At 40.1% G+C, this 22,606-nt stretch overlaps 1 pseudogene; it reads right to left on the bottom strand.

The window, feature by feature from the left end:
* The window catches only part of LOC130975113 (uncharacterized), a 67,683-nt pseudogene extending 45,293 nt beyond the window's left edge, over positions 1-22,390 (bottom strand).
* Positions 22,391-22,606: the final 216 nt, after the last annotated feature.

A 22,606-nucleotide genomic window follows, 5' to 3' on the forward strand; every position in this document is an offset into this window, starting at 1 on the left:
AAAAGCCCGGATACAAGAAGAAGCCTTAAAACGGCGAAAAGGCCAAAGAAAACAAGGATTTCGAAAAACGCTTACTAAAAGGTTGCTATACAAAAACAACTAAAAAGTACAAGCGAAAAAACGAAATCAATTGGTAAAAAAAAGTTCCAAAAAGCGCTAGCTAAAAGGTTGTTATCCAAAAAACAACTAGAAAGCATAAAAGCGGAACTACAAGCCAAAACGCAAACAAAACACCACATAATAAGCTAAAAAGTTACTACAAGTAGCTAATAGCAAAAAGGTGTTCAAAGTATTTAAACCATCCAAAAAAGAGCCCACAGGCCGGGCACAAAACCAAAGACAAAGGATTACAGAGAATCAAGATCCTTTCCGGACTCCACATCAGTAGGAGGCTGCGGAGGAAGAACCATAGAAATCGGGACAGCCTTGACAGCACCGTCATCTCGGTTTAAAACCTCCACACCAGACTCCTCCCCGGTCGGAGGTGAGGTCGGGTTCGCAACCGGAACTTCGGGGTCAGACACCGGAACCTCATCCTCATTGGGAGCAGGAACAATCCTTCCCTCCACGACAATATTATCCATACTAAATAAACTCAGATCCAGGTCAGGGGCAAGAACCCGGACCTGAGCCTTCAAATTCTCATACATAGCATCCATACCCTTAGCCACATGCCCTTCTAGCTCGTAAAAATCATCCTGAGCGGATTGCAACTTCTCCTTTGCCTCCACAAGCTCGGCCAAAGTTCGAGTATAACTCTCCTTCGCCGCCTTCACCATCTCCTCAGATGCACTCGCCGCCGCCACAGCCGCGGTAGCTTTAGCTTTCTCCTTCTCCAAAGATGCCTCCAGTTCAGTAATCCTAGCAGCCTTCAGCTTACTAAACCTCTCGAGCTCAGACTGAGCTTTCTCAAGTCGGGAACTGGTCGCACCAATGGGGGATTTCTTGAACTCCCGGGCAATAGCGGCATGAAGACTAGCCATCCGGACACAACTCCGCGCCATATACTGAAAATGGTGCTCCATAGACACATCATCAGTAGAAATAAAGGTCTGAGGGAGAATATGCTGTTCAATCCAACCAAGAGCATCAAAATCCTTGTCATTAAAACCCGCAAGCTCTTGAGAGGTCTTCTGTTTCTTGGGAGGAGGACCCGAGGACGAAGGCGGGGAAGAGTGACCGGGTCCAGAGGTCGGAGGATCTTGATTTACAGGTCGGAACTGGGGAGTCGGAATAGTCTTCGACCGAGTAGTGACACCCACAGTAGTCTTCTTCGGAGAAGATTGGGCAGAAGCCTCCACAGCCTCAATATTTCGAGCGGCCACAGACTTCTTCGTCCGACGAAGGTACTTCATGGAATCCGCCTGAGAAGACATCTCTGCAGAAATAAAAGAAAAGGATTACCACAACAGAAAAATCCACCAAAACAAACAAAGCCAAAATACTGAAAAAGATGAGTCTTGGAGAGGTCGGGAACTACCTAACTCGGAACGGAGAAGGCTTGGATCTCCCAACATTTTCTTCGTGTCCAAGTGAGGTGCCCGACCCCATAAACTGCTTACCACACCCACAAAAGCCTGCTCCACCTCATCTAGACTCTCAAAGGTATACTTAGTAGACACTACATTCTCCTGCCAACAAAGAGGAAAAGAAGGCTCCCCACTCTCATCTAGAAGGAAAGGTCGGACGTCTCCAGTAGCCCGGACCTTGAAATAAAAGTTCTTAAAATCGTGAAAGGACTCATCATACAGGGTACAAAACTTCCTTCCCTGGTTAGCCCTAAAAGAGACCCAAGATACCTTTCCTCCACCCGACCCCGGCTTCGTCAACACAAACAAATAGGAGAAAAGAGAAATAGAGGGAGCAACGCCCAAAAACTGACACAAAAGTTGAAACAGCTTTAAAAACGCCCAAGAATTTGGATGGAGCTGCGTAGGAGCAAGATTACAAGACCATAACACCTCGGACTCCAGATCGGTAAAGGGAAGTCGGACATTCAGCTTAGAGAAAAAACAATCATAAGCATAAAAGAAGAGCTTCTCGGAACTATCTAGGGGCGGGAAGCACACTCTCTCCTCGGAATCCGGGGCTACTAGTTCATAATCCCTCTCAGACTCTCTATTCTCACATATGCTACAATGCCTACGGAACCTAACTAGATACTCAGAATCTACCACAGAAGGGACTCTTAGAGGAGAAGGGTCTACCCAATCAAGACCACATGGAATTTTAGTCGACATCGCTTGAAGAACCTTTCGAGACATAAAATTCTTACCTACAAAGAAGAATACAACAGCAAGCAAAAATCACATAAAGAAGACAGCGAAAACCCATTCAAGCAATGCAAGAAACAAAGAACCCCACGAAAGAAAATGCGGCAACCCGGAACTAAAAATACCAGAGAACAAAAAGAGCCTCCCCCATATACAAACAACAAGCAATGGCGGCGCCTCTTTTCGGGGCAACCCAGGCATAAAGAAAAAGAAACAAGAGCCACACAAAGAACAGAAGCATATGTGCACAAGAAAAGAGAAAAATGGGAACAAACCTGGAAAAAGGAAACGAAGACGACAAGCTCCGGAGCAAGGAGAATGAAACGGCGGCACAGAGAAAAACCCCAGAAAGACACACGGAGAGATTCGGGGAAACAGAGCAAAGAGAAAGAAGAAGCAGTGCTCGAAAAAGGATAAAGAAAAACAAAACTCAGAAAAGGAGGAAAGGGGCAAATAAATAAAGCCTTCACAGGGCCCGAACGGAAATCAAGGAAAAAACGGTAAAATGCAATAAATGCAGGAACGGCCATTTTTTGAAATTTTGAAAAACTACTATGCCCGAGCTCGACCTCCCAAAAAGGACAAACTCGGGCAGGGGCACTGTTCATACCCTGACCGGGCTCCTCCAACTCGGCAAATCCATAAAAGGTCCGACCTCGTCCTAAGGCCCACGCCTAAAGATCGGACCTCGGACAAATGAAGCAAAGGAAGGCCCATCAAAAGGAACGCAGCCCAAAGCCTAAAGGCCGAAAGGGCCCAGAAAAGGCGGTTCCACAAAGATAGAGATAAAACTCCCAAAAAGATAAGATAAGATAAGAATATCTTATCCAGGGAAGATCACGGCCAACTACTATAAATACACTGGAGCACCCAGGTATGAGATTCATTCCACATTCTACACATATCTGCTTGGACCCATGCTAACTTAAGCATCGGAGTGTCATTGCAGGTACAACCACCAACCACTCCGCACATCAAGCTCGGGTCCCTGAACCCCCACCTCGGGCCTCACCAGACGACCGAGCTACACGTTTCAGGTAACCCTCGGAACAGTATCCATTCTCGTGTTTAACGCCCAAATAGTGGCCATTATGGGCGTTTAAGGCCCAGCCAGGTATACCCTGGCTGGCGTTAAACGCCAGAAACCCCTTCATCACTGGGCGTTTTGCTAAACGCCCAGGATGCTGCAATTCTGGCGTTAAACGCCGAGAATGGTGCCCATTCTGGCATTTAACGCCCAAAATGGTACCTTTACTGGCGTTAAATGCCCAGAATGGTATCCATTCTGGCGTTTAACGCCCAGAGTACCCTTTACTGGTGTTTTCTTGCCAGCAAGCTCCTTTTCTCTGCTTTTTTCACTGAATCCTTCTGTAACTCTGTGAATTCCTTCAATTTCGATGATCAACCTTGAAGAATATGTATCAAACATAAACAAAACAGATAACCTGCTAATGACTGGGTTGCCTCCCAGCAAGCGCTTCTTTATTGTCTTTAGCTGGACCTTTACTGAGACTCATTCAAGCCTCAATTTTGAGCATTCCTGATCAAAATTACTTTCAAGATAATGTTTGATTCTCTGTCCATTAACAATGAACTTTTTCTCAGAATCAATATCCTGAAGCTCAACATATCCATATGGTGAGACTCCTGTAATCACATATGGGCCCCTCCACCAGGATTTAAGTTTTCCTGGGAATAGTCTGAGCCTAGAGTTGAAGAGTAAAACTTTTTGTCCTGGCTCAAAGACTCTGGATGGCAACTTCTTGTCATGCCACTTCTTTGCCTTTTGCTTATAAATTTTTACATTTTCAAAGGCACTGAGTCTGAACTCCTCTAGCTCATTTAGCTGGAGCAATCTTTTTTCACCAGCTAACTTAGCATCCATGTTTAGGAATCTGGTTGCCCAGTAGGATTTATGTTCCAGTTCCATGGGCAGATGACAGGCCTTCCCATACACAAGTTGGTATGGAGATGTACCTATAGGAGTCTTGAATGCTGTTCTGTATGCCCACAGAGCATCATCCAAGCTCTTTGCCCAATTCTTTTTAGCTCTCCATTAGAGACTTCAGCTTGCCCATTTATCTTTGGATGATACGGAGTTGCTACTTTATGGCTAATTCCATATCGGACCACAGCAGAGTACAGTTGTTTATTACAAAAATGAGCGCCCCCATCACTGATTAGTACTCTGGGAACACCAAACCTGCTGAAGATATATTTCTGGAGGAATTTCAGCACGGTCTTAGTATCATTATTGGGAGTGGCAATTGCTTCTACCCATTTAGATACATAGTCTACTGCCACAAGAATATAAGTGTTTGAGTATGATGGTGGGAAGGGACCCATGAAGTCAATACCCCATATATCAAACAACTCAATCTCTAAGATCCGTTGTTGAGGCATGGCGTAACCATGAGGCAAGTTACCAGCTCTTTGGCAACTGTCACAGTTACGCACAAACTCTCGGGCATCCCTATAAAGAGTAGGCTAGTAGAAGCCACATTGGAGGACCTTAGTGGTTGTTCGCTCACTTCCGAAATGTCCCCCATACTGCGATCCATGACAATGCCATAGGATCCTTTGTGCTTCCTCTCTAGGTACACATCTGCGGATCATTCCGTCTGCACATCTCTTAAAGAGATATGACTCATCCCATAAGTAGTACTTGGCATCTGAAATTAATTTTTTTCTTTGCACTCTACTGTACTTCTGGGGTATGAACCTCACAGCTTTATAGTTTGTAATGTCTGCAAACCATGGAGCTTCTTGAATGGCAAAGAATTGCTCATCTGGAAAGGTCTCAGAGATCTCAGTAGAGCGGAGGGACACCCCAGCTACTGGTTCTATTCGGGACAGATGATCAGCTACCTGGTTCTCTGTCCTTTTTCTGTCTCTTATTTCTATATCGAACTCTTGCAGAAGCAACACCCACCTTATGAGCCTGGGTTTTAAATCCTGCTTTGTGAGTAAGTATTTAAGAGCAGCATGGTCAGTGTACACAATCACTTTTGACCCTACTAAATAGGATATAAACTTGTCAATGGCATAAACCACTGCAAGTAACTCTTTTTCTGTGGTTGTGTAATTCTTCTGTGCATCATTTAGAACACGGCTAGCATAATAAATGATGTGCAGAAGCTTGTTGTGCCTCTGTCCCAATACTGTACCAATGGCATGGTCACTTGCATCACATATTAGTTCAAATGGTGATGTCCAATCTGGTGCAGAGATGACTGGTGCTATGACCAGCTTGGCTTTCAGGGTCTCAAACGCCTGCAGACACTCTGTGTCAAACACAAATGGCGTGTCAGCAGCTAGCAGGTTGCTTAGAGGTTTTGCAATTTTTGAAAAGTCCTTTATGAACCTTCTGTAAAATCCTGCATGCCCTAGAAAGCTTCTGATTGCCTTAACATTGGTAGGTGGTGGTAATTTTTCAATTACTTCTATCTTTGCTTGATCCACCTCTATTTCCTTGCTTGAAATTTTGTGCCCAAGGACAATTTCTTCAGTCACCATAAAGTGACATTTCACCCAGTTTGAGACTAGGTTAGTCTCTTGGCACCTTTTCAAGAAAAGTGCTAGATGATTAAGACAGGAGCTCAATGAGTCTCCATATACTGAGAAGTCATCCATGAAGACTTCCAGGAACATCTCTACCATATCAGAGAAGATGGATAGCATGCATCTCTGAAAAGTTGCAGGTGCATTACACAGACCAAAAGGCATTCTTCTGTAGGCAAACATGCCAGAAGGGCAAGTGAATGCTGTCTTCTCTTGGTCTTGAGGATCTACGGCAATTTGGTTGTAACCTGAATAGCCATCCAAAAAGCAGCAATAATCATGACCAGCTAGTCTTTCTAGCATTTGGTCTATGAATGGTAAAGGAAAATGATCCTTTCTGGTGGCTGTATTGAGCCTTCTGTAGTCAATACACATATGCCACCCTGTAACTGTTCTTGTGGGAACCAGTTCATTTTTTTCATTATGAACCACTGTCATGCCTCCCTTCTAGGGGACAACTTGGACAGGGCTCACCCAGGGGCTATCAGAAATAGGATAAATAATCCCAGCCTCTAGTAACTTATTGACCTCTTTCTGCACCACCTCCTTCATGGCTGGATTTAGCCGCCTCTGTGGTTGAACCACTGGCTTGGCATTATCTTCCAATAGGATCTTGTGCATGCATCTTGCTGGGCTAATGCCCTTAAGATCACTTATAGACCACCCAAGAGCTGTCTTATGTGTCCTTAGCACTTGAATTAGTGCTTCCTCTTCCTGTGAGTTTAAAGCAGAGCTTATAATCACTGGAAAAGTGTAACCTTCTCCCAGAAATGCATACTTCAGGGATGGTGGTAGTGGCTTGAGCTCGGGTCCAGGAGGTTTATCCTCTTTTTGAGGAATTTTCAGAGGTTCTTGTATTTCCTCTGGTTCCTCCAGGTTAGGCTGAACATCTTTAAAGATATTCTCAAGCTCAGATTCGAGACTCTCAGTCATATTGATCTCTTCCACTAAAGAGTCAATAATGTCAGCGCTCATGCAGTCATTTGATGTGTTTGGATGCTGCATAGCTTTGACAGCATTCAACTTGAACTCATCCTCATTGACTCTCAGGGTCACTTCCCCTTTTTGTACATCAATGAGAGTTCGTCCAGTTGCTAGGAAGGGTCTTCCTAAGATGAGAGTTGCACTCTTGTGCTCCTCCATTTCCAGCACTACAAAGTCAGTTGGAAAGGCGAATGGCCCAACCTTGACAAGCATGTCCTCAATTATGCCTGATGGACATTTAATGGAGCCATCAGCAAGTTGGAGACATATCCAGGTTGGTTTGACTTCTTCAGTCAACCCAAGCTTTTTGATAGTGGATTGGTGCACCAATTTGCAATCCGTACAACTAACCAGCAAGTGCACTGGGTCGTCCAAGTAATACCTTACGTGAGTAAGGGTCGATCCCACGGAGATTATTGGTTTGAAGCAAGCTATATTTATTTTATTAATCTTAGTCAGGATGCCAACAACAGTGTTTTTCAAGTTTAGTGAAGAAAGGGAAAAGGGCATAAAATAAATACTTGTTATGCAGTAATGAAGAGTATGTTGGGATTTTGGAGATGCTTTGTCCTTTGAACTTCAACTCTTCCTTGAAATCCTTCAACAAACGCAAGGCTCCTTCCATGGCAAGCTGTATGTAGGGTGTCGCCATTGTCAGTGGCTACCTCCCATCCTCTCAGTGAAAACGGTCCAGATGCTCTGTCACAGCACGGCTAATCAGCTGTTGGTTCTCGATCATGTTGGAATAGGATCCATTGATCCTTTTGTGTTTGTCATCACGCCCAGCAATCGCGAGTTTGAACACAGCCATTCAATCCTTGAATCCTACTCGGAATACCACAGACAAGGTTTAGACTTTCCGGATCCTCAAGAGTGGCCGCCATCAATTCTAGCTTATACCACGAAGATTCTGATTAAGGAATCTAAGAGAAGCTAATTCAATCTGATGTAGAACGGAGGTGGTTGTCAGACACACGTTCATGAATCTGAGGAAGGTGATGAGTGTCACGGATCATCACCTTCTTCATGTTTAAGCACGAATGGACATCTTAGATAGGAACAAGCGTGTTTGAATGGAAAACAAAGGTAATTGTATTAATTCATCGAGACGCTGCAGAGCTCCTCACCGCCAACAATGGAGTTTAGAGACTCATGCCGTCAAAAAGTATATAATTCAGATCAGAAAAATGTCATAATGTCCAAAATAATTCTCTAAAAGTTGTTTAAATAGTAAACTAGTAACCTAGGTTTGCAGAATATGAGTAAACTAAGATAATTAATGCAGAAATCCACTTCTGGGGCCCACTTGGTGTGTGCTGGGGCTGAGACTAAAGCTATCCACGAACTGAGGCTTTTCTTGGAGTTGAACTTCAAGTTATAACGTGTTTTGGACATTCAACTCCGGATCATGATGTGTTTCTGGCGTTTAACTCCAGACAGTAGCATGTACTTGGAGTTCAACGCCAAGTTACATCATCTATCTTCGCGCAAAGTATGGACTATTATATAGTTCTGGAAAGCCCTGGATGTCTACTTTCCAACGCCGTTGAGAGCGCGCCAATTGGACTCCTGTAGCTCCAGAAAATCTATTTCGAGTGCAGGGAGGTCAGGATCCAACAGCATCAGCAGTCCTTTTTTAGCCTAATTCAGATTTTTGCTCAGCTCCCTCAATTTCAGCCAGAAAATACCTGAAATCACAGAAAAACACACAAACTCATAGTAAAGTCCAGAAATATGATTTTTTCCTAAAAACTAATAATATTCTACTAAAAACCCATTAAAACATACTAAAATCTACATGAAATTACCCCCAAAAAGCGTATAAAATATCCGCTCATCACAACACCAAACTTAAACTGTTGCTTGTCCTCAAGCAACTAGATAAATAAAATAGGATGAAAAGAAATTAAGAAACAATAATATCTCAGAGTTTCAAGTGAAGCTCAGATTCTAATTAGATGAGCGGGATTAGTAGCTTTTTGCTTCTGAACAGTTTTGGCATCTCACTTTATCCTTTGAAATTCAGAATGGTTGGCATCCATAGGAACTCAGAATTCAGATAGTATTATTGATTCTCCTAGTGTAGTGTGTTGATTCTTGAACACAGTTACTTTATGAGTCTTGGCCGTGGCCCTAAGCACTTTGTTTTCCAGTATTATCACCAGATACATAAATGCCACAGACACATAACTGGGTGAACCTTTTCAGATTGTGACTTAGCTTTGCTCAAGTCCCCAATTAGAGGTGTCCAGAGCTCTTAAGCACACTCTTTTGCTTTGGATCACGACTTTAACCACTCAGTCTCAAGCTTTTCACTTGGACCTTCATGACACAAGCACATGGTTAGGGACAGCTTGATTTAGCCGCTTAGGCCTGGAACTACTTCCTTGGGCCCTCCTATCCACTGATGCTCAAAGCCTTGGATCCTTTTTACCCTTGCCTTTTGGTTTTAAGGGCTATTGGCTTTTTCTGCTTGCTTTTTCTTTCTCTCTCTTTTTTTTTCTTTTTTTTTCGCGAATTTTTTTTTTCTGTTTTTTCTTGCTTCAAGAATCAATTTTATGATTTTTCAGATCATCAATAACATTTCTCTTGTTCATCATTCTTTCAAGAGCCAACAATTTTAACATTCATAAAATTCAATATCAAAATTATGTACTGTTCAAGCATTCATTCAGAAGACAAAGAGTATTGCCACCACATATAAATAATTAGAATTTTCCTTATTAAGAACTCGAAAAAATTAAATTGCCTCTTTATTCTACAAATCTACTATTTTATTCATGTTTGATGATGATGAGAAAAATAAATTATAGCTTAATTGGAAATAAAACCAAAATAGATCTGCTAATTACTACTACTCCTATATAACTTCTAAGGTAAGATCCTATAATAATACTATCACAGAGTTAAAGCTAGAATTAGAACTTAACAACCTGTATTTTGGGAAGTGGATGTTCCTCTAGTCTGTGGGGTGCCTTAAAGAATTAATTTCTAACGCTTTAACTCCCTTAAGTTCACATCCTTGCTCTTCCTGTTCCCTTAGGTGCCATGATCTTAATGAGTTTTAGCTCAGTGATCATGGCAAATCACACCAAACTTAGAGGTTTGCTTGTCCTCAAGCAAAAGAAAGGAAAAAAGAGGAATAGAAGGAGAGGTAGTTTCGAAAAAAAAATAAGATGAGTTGAGAAAGATATGAGAAGAAATTAAAAAGATTTGAAAAAGAATTGGATTGGAAAAAGATTTGTGTTTATGAATTAAGATACATTTGATATTTTTGAAAAAGGGATTTTAGAAATTAGGGTTTTTAGAAAACTATTTTGATTTGAAGGATGACATTTTGAAACATGTTTATGCAAGAAATCATGAATTGAAACATAAAAATTAGAAAATTTCTGAAGAAAATTTGTGAAGAAAAACGAATTTTTGTGAAACATAAAAATTGAAACATTTTGAAACATGTTTATGCTTCTCCTAGGCGTTCAACGCCCAGCTGATGCTTCTTTCTGGCGTTGAACGCCAAGAAGTCCTTTGTTACTGGGCGTTTTTCTGAACGCCCAGGATGCTAACAATCTGGCGTTAAACGCCCAGAAGGTGCTTCTTTCTGGCGTTTAACGCCCAGATGGCTACCCTTACTGGCGTTGAACGCCCAGTGGGTGCTTCTTTTGGGCGTTCAACGCCCAAAATGTTTCTTACTGGCTTTTTCATGCCAGTGAGCTTCCAAATTTTCCTGAAACTCTGTGAATTCAATCAATTGCTATTTTTACCCTTTGAAGATACTTGGACACATACCTGTAAAAAAAGGAAATTTATTTAATTAGTAAATAAACTTTGTAAATGGCTGGGTTGCCTCCCAACAAGCGCTTCTTTATTGTCTTTAGCTGGACTACCACTGAGCTCTAATCAAGTCTCAGTTGGGAGCATTCTTGCTCGAAGTTACTTTCAAGATAATGTTTAATTCTCTGTCCATTAACAATGAACTTTTTGTTAGAGTCATTATCTTGAAGCTCTACGTATCCATATGGTGATACACTTGTAATTACATATGGACCTCTCCACCGGGATTTTAATTTCCCAGGGAATAATTTGAGCCTAGAATTAAATAGCAGAACTTTCTGCCCCGGCTCAAAGACTCTGGATGACAATTTCTTATCATGCCATCTTTTTGCTTTCTCTTTGTATATCTTTGCATTCTCGAAAGCATTGAGTCTAAATTCCTCTAGCTCATTTAACTGAAGCAATCGTTTTTCTCCAGCTAACTTGGCATCAAGGTTCAGGAATTTGGTTGCCCAGTAGGCCTTATGTTCCAGTTCCACTGGCAAGTGACATGCCTTTCCATACACAAGCTGGTATGGAGAGGTCCCTATAGGGGTCTTGAATGCTGTTCTGTATGCCCACAGAGCATCATCCAAGTTTCTTGCCCAATCCCTTCTACGGTTAATTACAGTCCGTTCTAGGATTCTTTTGAGTTCTCTATTTGAGACTTCAGCTTGCCCATTAGTCTGTGGGTGATATGGAGTAGCTACCCTGTGGCTAACTCCATAACGAACCAAAGCAGAGTAAAGCTGTTTATTGCAGAAATGAGTGCCCCCATCACTGATTAATACTCTAGGGGTACCAAATCTGCTAAAGATGTGCTTCTGGAGGAATTTTAACACTGTTTTAGTGTCATTGGTGGGTGTTGCAATAGCCTCCACCCATTTGGATACATAATCCACTGCCACCATAATATAAGTGTTTGAGTATGATGGTGGGAAAGGTCCCATGAAGTCAATGCCCCATACATCAAACAACTCAATCTCCAAGATCCCTTGTTGAGGCATGGCATAACTGTGAGGTAGATTGCCAGATCTTTGGCAATTGTCACAATTAAGCACAAACACTCGGGAATCTTTATAGAGAGTAGGCCAGTAGAAGCCACTTTGGAGGACTCTTGTGGCTGTTCGCTCACTTCCAAAATGTCCTCCATATTTCAGGGATGGTGGTAATGGTTTGAGCTCAGGTTTGGGAGGTTTCTCCTCTTCCTGAGGGATTTTCAGAGGTTCTATTATTCTCTCTGATTCCTCCAGATCAGGCTGAACATCTTTAAAGATGTCCTCTAGCTCTGATTCGAGACTCTCAGCCATCTTGACCTCTCTTACCAGAGAGTCAATAATATCAACACTCATGCAGTCATTTGGGGTGTCTGGATGTTGCATGGCCTTGACAACATTCAACTTGAACTCCTCCTCATTGACTCTCAAGGTTACTTCCCCTTTTTGGACGTCAATGAGGGTTCGGCCAGTTGCTAGGAAAGGTCTTCCTAGAATGAGAGTTGCACTCTTGTGCTCCTCCATTTCCAGCACCACAAAGTCAGTAGGAAAGGCGATTGGCCCAACCTTGACAATCATGTCTTCAATCACGCCTGATGGATATTTAATGGAGCCATCAGCAAGTTGAAGACATATCCGGGTTGGTTTGACCTCTTCAGTCAAACCAAGCTTTGTGATAATAGATGCAGGTATTAGGTTGATACTTGCCCCAAGGTCACATAGAGCTTGCTTGGTATAATTACCTTCTAATGTGCATGGTATCATAAAGCTCCCAGGATCTTTAAGCTTCTCAGGTAAGCTTTTCAGAATGACTGCACTGCATTCTTCAGTAAGGTAAACCTTTTCAGTTTCCCTCCAATCCTTCTTATGACTTAAGATCTCTTTCATGAACTTAGCATAAGAGGGTATTTGCTCAAGTGCTTCTGCAAATGGAATCTTTATTTCAAGAGTCCTGAGATAGTCTGCAAAGCGAGCAAATTGCTTATCCTGTTCCGCTTGGCGGAGTTTTTGAGGATAAGGCATTTTGGCTTTATATTCCTCAACCTTAGTTGCTGCAGGTTTATTACCTACAGAAGTGGATTGGGAAGCCTTTTTAAAAGGGTTGTTATCAGCACTTGTATGTGACTGATCCCCCACTGGCATTTGAATGCCAGGGGTGGAAGCTGGAGTGGCATTAGACGCCACTTCCTTATTTGTTACTGGCATCTGAACGCCAGAACTATGCTCCCTTTGGGCGTTCAACGCCGGATTCATGCTTGTTTCTGGCGTTGAACGCCAGGAATGAGCATGGTCTGGGCGTTCAGCGCCAGCCTTATTCCTCTCTGGGCTCTGATTGTCCTCAGAGGGATTTTGAGTAGCCATTTGTTCATTTCTTGGCTTTCTGTTGCTTTGAAGTGAGGTATTTAATGTTTTCCCACTTCTTAATTGAACTGCTTGGCATTCTTCTGCTATTTGTTTTGACAATTGCTTTTCTGTTTGCTTTAACTGTACTTCCATATTCCTGTTAGCCATTCTTGTTTCCTGTAGTATTTCCTTGAATTCGGCTAGCTGCTGAGTTAGAAAGTCTAATTGCTGATTGAATTCATTAGCCTGATCTACAGGACTGAGTTCAGCAGTTACTGTTTTAGCTTCTTCTTTCATGGAAGATTCACTGCTTAGGTACAGATGTTGATTTTTGGCAACTGTATCAATAAGCTCTTGAGCTTCTTCAATTTATTTTCTCATATGTATAGATCCACCAGCTGAGTGATCTAGAGAAATCTGAGCTTTTTCTGTAAGCCCATAGTAGAAGATGTCTAATTGCACCCATTCTGAAAACATTTCAGAGGGGCATTTTCTTAGCATCTCTCTGTATCTCTCCCAGGCATCATAAAGGGATTCATTATCTCCTTGTCTGAAGCCTTGGATGCTTAGCCTTAGCTGCGTCATCCGTTTTGGAGGGAAATAGTGATTCAGGAATTTTTCTGACAGCTGTTTCCATGTTTTTATGCTGTTCTTAGGTTGGTTATTTAACCACCTCTTAGCTTGATCTTTTACAGCAAATGGAAACAGTAATAATCTGTAGACATCCTGATCTACTTCCTTATCATGTACTGTGTCAGCAATTTGTAAAAATTGTGCCAGAAACTCTATAGGTTCTTCATGTGGAAGACCGGAATACTGGCAGCTTTGCTGCACCATGATAATGAGCTGAGGATTCAACTCAAAGCTACTAACTCCAATGGAGGGTATACAGATACTACTCCCATATGAAGCAGTAGTGGGGCTAGCATATGACCCCAAAGTCCTCTTGGACTGTGCATTTCCACTTAGTTCCATGATGGAGCAAGGGAGATGGTATGTATGTTAATATTATTTATTTTATAAAAATTTATTTTATATAAAATAAAGTAAAAATAAAACAAATAAAAACGAAATAAAAAAATATTTTTTTTGAAGATTTTCGAAAAAATTGGGGAAAAGGAGAAAGTGGTTAGGATAAAATTTTTGAAAAAGATAATGAAATATATATTAAAAAAATAAGAATTGAAAAATTTTGAAATTGAAATCTGAATTTTTATATAAAAATTCGAAAATGTAGTTTTAAAATTAGTTACAAAAGATATTTTTTGAATTTTGAATTTTATGATGAAAGAGAAAAACACCTAAAAGACACAAGACTTAAAATTTTTAGATCTAATGCTCCTTATTTTCGAAAATTTTGGAGGGAAAATACCAAGGAACACCAAACTTAAAAATTTTAAGATCAAGACGCAAGAAAAAACTCAAGAACACTTTGAAGATTCACAAGAACACCAAGAACAAAAGGAAGAACACCAAACTTAAAATTTTTAGAAAACTTTAATAAAATTTTCGAAAATTATATCAAAATTAACAAGAAAACACCAAAATTAAAGTTTGGCACAAGATTAAATCAAGAAAAATTATTTTTGAAAAAGATTTTCAAAAGAACTGGTGCCCAATCATCAAGAATATAAACCAATGCTCTAGCCAATTGGGAGAAAAGGTAACAATTGTTCTGAGCAGGTATATTTCTTTTTGGAAGACTAATGCTTTGGATTAGTACAAAAAAAAAACAAGAAAAGACACAGAACAAGAAAAACTCAAGATCAAACAAGAAAAATAAACAAGAACAACTTGAAGATCAATGAAGAACAAAGAACACAAGTTCGAAAATTTTAAAGAAAAATATCAAATATGTAATTGACACCAAACTTAGAACAAGACACTAAACTCACGAAAAACTTAAAAATTGATAAAGAAAAATAATATTTTTTTTTGAAAAATTTTTTAAAAAAGGATAATAAAAGATGCAATTCTAGTAAAAAGAGAGGATAAATTCTTCCTAATCTAAGCAACAAAATAAACCTTTAGTTGTTCAAACTCGAATAATCCCCGGCAACGGCGCCAAAAACTTGGTGCACGAATTTGCAATCCGTACAACTAACCAGCAAGTGCACTAGGTCGTCCAAGTAATACCTTACGTGAGTAAGGGTCGATCCCATGGAGATTATTGGTTTGAAGCAAGCTATATTTATTTTATTAATCTTAGTCAGGATGCCAACAACAGTGTTTTTCAAGTTTAGTGAAGAAAGGGAAAAGGGCATAAAATAATTACTTGTTATGCAGTAATGAAGAGTATGTTGGGGTTTTGGAGATGCTTTGTCCTTTGAACTTCAACTCTTCCTTGAAATCCTTCAACACACGCAAGGCTCCTTCCATGGCAAGCTGTATGTAAGGTGTCACCATTGTCAGTGGCTACCTCCCATCCTCTCAGTGAAAACGGTCCAGATGCTCTGTCACAGCACGGCTAATCAGCTGTTGGTTCTCGATCATGTTGGAATAGGATCCATTGATCCTTTTGCGTTTGTCATCACGCCCAGCAATCGCGAGTTTGAAGCTCGTCACAGCCATTCAATCCTTGAATCCTACTCGGAATACCACAGACAAGGTTTAGACTTTCCGGATCCTCAAGAGTGGCCGCCATCAATTCTAGCTTATACCACGAAGATTCTGATTAAGGAATCTAAGAGAAGCTCATTCAATCTGATGTAGAACGGAGGTGGTTGTCAGGCACACGTTCATGAATCTGAGGAAGGTGATGAGTGTCACGGATCATCACCTTCTTCATGTTTAAGCACGAATGGACATCTTAGATAGGAACAAGCGTGTTTGAATGGAAAACAAAGGTAATTGTATTAATTCATCGAGACGCTGCAGAGCTCCTCACCCCCAACAATGGAGTTTAGAGACTCATGCCGTCAAAAAGTATATAATTCAGATCTGAAAAATGTCATAATGTCCAAAATAATTCTCTAAAAGTTGTTTAAATAGTAAACTAGTAACCTAGGTTTGCAGAATATGAGTAAACTAAGATAATTGGTGCAGAAATCCACTTCTGGAGCCCACTTGGTGTGTGCTGGGGCTGAGACTAAAGCTATCCACGAACTGAGGCTTTTCTTGGAGTTGAACTTCAAGTTATAACGTGTTTTGGGCGTTCAACTCCGGATCATGACGTGTTTCTGGCGTTTAACTCCAGACAGCAGCATGTACTTGGCGTTCAACGCCAAGTTACGTCGTCTATCTTCGCGCAAAGTATGAACTATTATATATTGCTGGAAAGCCCTGGATGTCTACTTTCCAACGCCGTTGAGAGCGCGCCAATTGGACTCCTGTAGCTCCAGAAAATCTATTTCGAGTGCAGGGAGGTCAGGATCCAACAGCATCAGCAGTCCTTTTTCAGCCTAATTCAGATTTTTGCTCAACTCCCTCAATTTCAGCCAGAAAAAACCTGAAATCACAGAAAAACACACAAACTCATAGTAAAGTCCAGAAATATGATTTTTTCCTAAAAACTAATAATATTCTACTAAAAACCCATTAAAACATACTAAAATCTACATGAAATTACCCCCAAAAAGCGTATAAAATATCCGCTCATCATGGATGCAGGTATTAGATTGATACTTGCTCCAAGGTCACATAGGGCTGTCTTGGTACAAGCACCTTCTAATGTGCATGGTATCATAAAGCTTCCTGGATCATGAAGCTTCTCTGGTATGCTTTTCAGAATGACTACACTGTATTCTTCAGTAAGAAACACTTTTTCAGTTTCTCTCCAATCCTTCTTATGACTTAAGATCTCTTTCATGAACTTAGCATAAGAAGGTATTTGCTCAAGTGCCTCTGCAAATGGAATCTTTATTTCAAGAGTCCTTAGATAGTCTGCAAAGCAGGCAAATTGTTTATCCTGTTCTGCTTGGCGGAGTTTCTGAGGATAAGGCATCTTGGCTTTATATTCTTCAACCTTAGTTGCTGCAGGTTTATTCCCTACAGAGGTGGTTGGAGAAGCCTTTTTAGAGGGGTTACTATCAGCACTCTTAGGTGTCTGATTCCTCATTGGCATTTGAATGCCAGGACTGGGTGAGGAATGGGCGTTTAACGCCAACTTTTCCCCTCTTTCTGGCGTTTGAACGCCAGAACTGGGCAAGGAATGGGCGTTTAACGCCAACTTTTCCCCCTTTCTGGCGTTTGAACGCCAAGAGTATTCCTCTCTGGGCTCTTACTATCCTCAGAGGGATTTTGGGCAGTGGTTTGGTTATCCTCTGTCAGTTGTTCCTTTCTTGGCTTTTTGCCACTTTGAGCAGTGTTATTCAATGTCTTCCCACTCCTCAGTTGAACTGCTTGGCATTCTTCTGTTATCTGTTTAGATAACTGCTATTTTGTCTGATTCAACTGTGTTTCTATGTTCTTGTTAGCAATTTTAGTTTTTTGGAGCATCTCTTTAAGTTCTGCTAACTGTTTTGTCATCAGGTGTAATTGCTGATTAAGCTCAACAATCTGTTCTTGAGGATTAGGATCAGTAGCTACTGCCATAGCTTCTTCTTTTGTAGAGGACTCATTTCTTGAGTATAGATGTTGATTTCTAGCAACCGTATCTATGAGCTCTTGAGCCTCTTCAATCGTCTTCCTCATATGTATAGATCCACCAGCTGAGTGGTCTAGAGACATCTAAGCTTTTTCTGTAAGCCCATAGTAGAAGATGTCTAACTGTACCCACTCTGAAAACATTTCAGAGGGGCATTTCCTTAGGATACCTCTGTACCTCTCCCAGGCATTTCCTCATATGTATAGATCCTCTGTGTCATCCTTTTTGGAGGGTAAAATTGATTCAGGAATTTGTCTGATAACTGTCTCCATGTTTTTTTACTTGCTGTGGGTTGGTTATTCAACCACCTCTTAGCTTGATCTTTTACAGCAAATGGAAACAGTAATAATCTGTAGACATCCTGATCCACCTCTTTATCATGTACTGTGTCATCAATTTGTAAGAACTGTGCCAGAAACTCAGTAGGTTCTTCCTGTGGAAGACCAGAATACTGACAATTTTGCTGCACTATGATAATGAGTTGAGGATTTAGCTCAAAGCTGCTTGCTTTAATGGGAGGTATACAGATGCTACTCCCATATGCAGCTGTAATGGGGTTAGCATTTGACCCCAGAGTCTTTCTGGACTGCTCAATTCCACTTAGGTCCATGATGGAGAAAGGGAAATGATATGGATTCACAAGTAAAGTATAATTTTTTTTTTAAATTAGGAATGACCAAAAATAATAATATAAAATAGAAAAGAAAATAAAATAGAATTTCGAAAACTAAAAGTAAATAAAATCAAAGCAAATTGAAAACTAGATTAATTAATTAAAAAGATTTTGGAATTAGCAATTAAAAAGATATGATTGAAAATTATTTTGAAAAAGATATGATTGAAAAGATATGATTTTGAAAATTAATGCAAAATTTTGAAGATTTAAAGGAAAATACAAAGAAGACACCAAACTTAGAATTTTTAAAGATCAAGAAAGGACTAAGAACATGCAAATTCGAAAAATTCAAAGAAAACAAAAGCATGCAATTGACACCAAACTTAAAATATGAAACTAAACTCAAATAAAAGACTCTAAACCAACAAAAATAAAACAGTCCTAATCTAAGCAACAAGATAAACCGTCAGTTGTCCAAACTCGAACAATCCCCGGCAACGGCGCCAAAAACTTGGTGCACGAAATTGCAATCACACTTTTGCAATTCTGCACAACTAACCAGCAAGTGCACTGGGTCGTCCAAGTAATACCTTACGTGAGTAAGGGTCGATCCCACGGAGATTGTCGGCTTGAAGCAAGCTATGGTTATCTTGTAACTCTTAGTCAGGATATCAATAATTCTCAGGTTTAATTGTGAAAGTAGAAGAACATGAAATAAATACTTGTTTTGCAGTAATGGAGAACAGGTTGAGGTTTTGGAGATGCTCTATCTTCTGAATCTCTGCTTTCCTACTGTCTTCTTCTTCATGCACGCAAGGCTCCTTCCATGGCAAGCTGTATGTAGGGTTTCACCATTGTCAATGGCTACCTCCCATCCTCTCAGTGAAAATGTTCAACGCGCTCTATCACAGCATGGCTATTAATTTGTCAATTCTCGATCATGTCGGAATAAAATCCAGTGATTCTTTTGCATCTGTCACTAACGCCCCACAATCGCGAGTTTGAAGCTCGTCACAGTCATTCAATCCCTGAATCCTACTCAGAATACCACAGACAAGGTTTAGACCTTCCGGATTCTCAAGAATGGCCGCCAATGGATTCTAGCTTATACCACGAAGATTCTGATTAAAGAATCCAAGAGATATCCACTCAATCTAAGGTAGAACGGAGGTGGTTGTCAGGCACACGTTCATAGGTGAGAATGATGATGAGTGTCACGGATCATCACTTTCATCAAGTTGAGGAACAAGTGATATCTTAGAATGGAAGCAAGCGTGATTGAATAAAAAACAGTAGTAATTGCATTAATCCATCAAGACACAGCAGAGCTCCTCACTCCCAACCATGAGGTTTAGAGACTCATGCCGTAGAAGGTACAGTATGAAACGTGTAAAGTGTCATGAGATAAAGATACAATGTCAAAAGGTCCTATTAATAGTGAACTAGTAACCTAGGATATACAGAAATGAGTAAATGACGTAAACGCCAGCTTTTGTGCCAGTTTGGGCGTTTAACTCCAATTTTTGTGCCAGTTCCGGCGTTAAACGCCGGAAATTCTAAAGCTGATTTGCAACGCCGGTTTGGGCCATCAAATCTCGGGCAAAGTATGGACTATTATACATTGCTGGAAAGCCCAGGATGTCTACTTTCCAACGCAATTGAGAGCGTGCCAATTGGGCTTCTGTAACTCCAGAAAATCCACTTCGAGTGCAGGAAGGTCAGAATCCAACGGCATCTGCAGTCCTTTTTCAGCCTCTGAATCAGATTTTTGCTCAGGTCCCTAAATTTCAGCCAGAAATTACCTGAAATCACAGAAAAATACAAAAACTCATAGTAAAGTCTAGAAAAGTGAATTTTAAATAAAAACCAATAAAAACATACTAAAACTAACTAAAATGTACTAAAAACATACTAAAAATAGTGCCAAAAAGCGTATAAATTATCCGCTCATCAACGTGGACGACAAGGCCGCCTGACGTGCATGATCTGCAGAATTTCAGAAATCGCTGGCACAGATTCTGGGCCGTATTTCAACTCAGTTTTCGGCCCAGAAACATAGATTAGAGCCAGAGAACATGTAGAGACAGAACAATAATTCATTCCGCATAATTTCAAGCTTTTAGATATGGATTTACTCCTCCCCTAGGTTTCTCAGTTGAACATTCATAAATTAGGATTTTGAAGAATTTTGGCTTTAGCTTTTGAGAAGAGTCTACTTCCGGTACTAGTCATTATAGCTTGTTATTTTACTTTTCATTTACTCTTCCATATTCTTAATTTATCCAGAGTTGACATTGGATTATTTTCATAGTTTATTAATACAAAACTATTTTTACTTTTAATTTATCTCTTTCATTAATATTTATTATGTCTCTTCTTATTTTCCCCATTGATTTTGTGAAGTCTACAATTATGATTATAGAGTAGTTCCCCAACTTGATTAGGAGATGATTAAAAGGAGAACCTTGAGTTAGAATACTCAAGAGTTCAATTGTAATTGGTTCATTGTTGGTTAGCTTGTTAGTCACTAACTCTAATCCTTCCCAAGGGAGAGGATTATGACTTGTGAATAGAAGTTGACTTTTAATTTGACATTCCTTCATTCGTTGAGGGTTAACTAAATGTAAACAATGACTAATTATTAATTGCTCTTGATAAAATTCTAACAAGGATAGAACTTCCAATTAATCTTCTCCCGATCAAAATTTTATTTAAATCATATAAGTCCTCTAATTTAATTTTCTGTTCATCAAATTCAAAACCCCTTTTTGAAAACCTTTGATTGATAAAATAGCACATCTTCCTGCAACTCGTTGGGAGACGACCTGGGACTCATACTCCCAGTATTTTATTTCTAAAATTTGTGACAACCCTTTTCTAAATTGACGAGTGAATTTTTGCCGGTTAAGAACTGTACTCGCAACACCATTTTTCTAATTAATTCTTAATCTGCCAATTTCCGCTCACGTCAGTCATGTCACGCGAATGCGTCTCCTGGATGACCTCATCTTCACGCGTGCACGTCTGTCACGCGTGCGCGTCTCTCTAAGCACTCCAAATCCTTGTTTTTCCATGAATTCTCTACTTTGCATGCTTTTCTCTTCACTTCTTCCATCCAATATTTGCCTCATGAACCTGAAATCACTCAACAAACACATCAAGGCATTGAATGGATTTAAAGTGAATTAAAACTAACAAATTAAATGCCTTAAAAGCATGCTTTAACACTTAAGCACAATTTTAGGAAAAATTACAAAAGCATGCTATTTCATTGAATAAGCGTGAGAAAAGCTGATAAAATCCTCTAAATTTAGCACAAGATAAACCACAAAATTAGGATTTATCAGAACGTTTGGTGGACCAACTTTGGCTATCAACGTTGCTTTCTTTTGCTAATGCCAACGTTTGTGGCAATGCTGTTGAGCCAACTAGGGCCACCAACGCTGCTTAGTTCTCCCCTTAGGCAATGTTTGTGACAACGTTGGTGAGCCAACTTGGCCACCAACGTGGCTTCCTTTTCCACAAGCAACGTTCATGGAAACGTTGGTGAGCCAACTTTGGCCACTAACATTGCCTCCTCTGCTTCTTCCTTGCCCTTCTCTTGCTTCTTCTTACCTATCACCAACCAAATAAAATGTCTCAAAGTCTTGCCATAGTCACAAGATATTGCATCATTCATAGCATCAAACAATTCTTGCATAAATCTCATGAAAATGCACATAATTAATAATGTTTGATTGAATCAAGGCATGCATACAATTCTCATCCAAATGCTTACTTATGACCTAAGAAATGCATGAAAACCAAGTAAAAAGTAATGAAAAAGACTTGTGAAACTAGCCTAAGATGCCTAGGCATCAGTTGCCCCACCCATGCTTGTTTTCTTCATCAAATTTACTTGCAACCCACTCATAACATCCCACATTTGCTTCTTAACTTCATCACTAACAGATGTACAAGCTCCAACATCTTTTTGAGTTCCTGCTAAGTGATGTTTCAATCTATAAACTCCTCCTGAAAAAAATTTATGATAGTATTTATATTGTATCTTCTTTCCATCTTCTCCAACAGAAATCCCGTGCTCCCATCCTACATCAGTTCTACTTCCAAGAGAGTTCTTAGCAACTTTTCTTTTACTAGCGATTCTAGCTGTACTTCCTGACTGAGAAGCTGGAATGTTAATCGGATTTTCACTTGCATTAGCTTGAGTCGATGCCATTCTTGTTTAGAAAAAAATGAAAACAGTAAATATTCAACGAATCAATTCAATATCATAGCAAAAATTCAATAATTTAACAAAAATTACAGAATTGTGTTCAATTTCAAGTATAACCATCCAAGTTCAACAACAAAAATTTAACAATCCAATTTGAACAAAAAATACTAGTACAACAAAAATTCAAGAATTATATTCAATGCCATAACAACAATTCAG

Source organism: Arachis stenosperma, chromosome 4, assembly GCF_014773155.1.
Source record: "Arachis stenosperma cultivar V10309 chromosome 4, arast.V10309.gnm1.PFL2, whole genome shotgun sequence".
NCBI classification, from domain to species: Eukaryota; Viridiplantae; Streptophyta; class Magnoliopsida; order Fabales; family Fabaceae; genus Arachis; species Arachis stenosperma.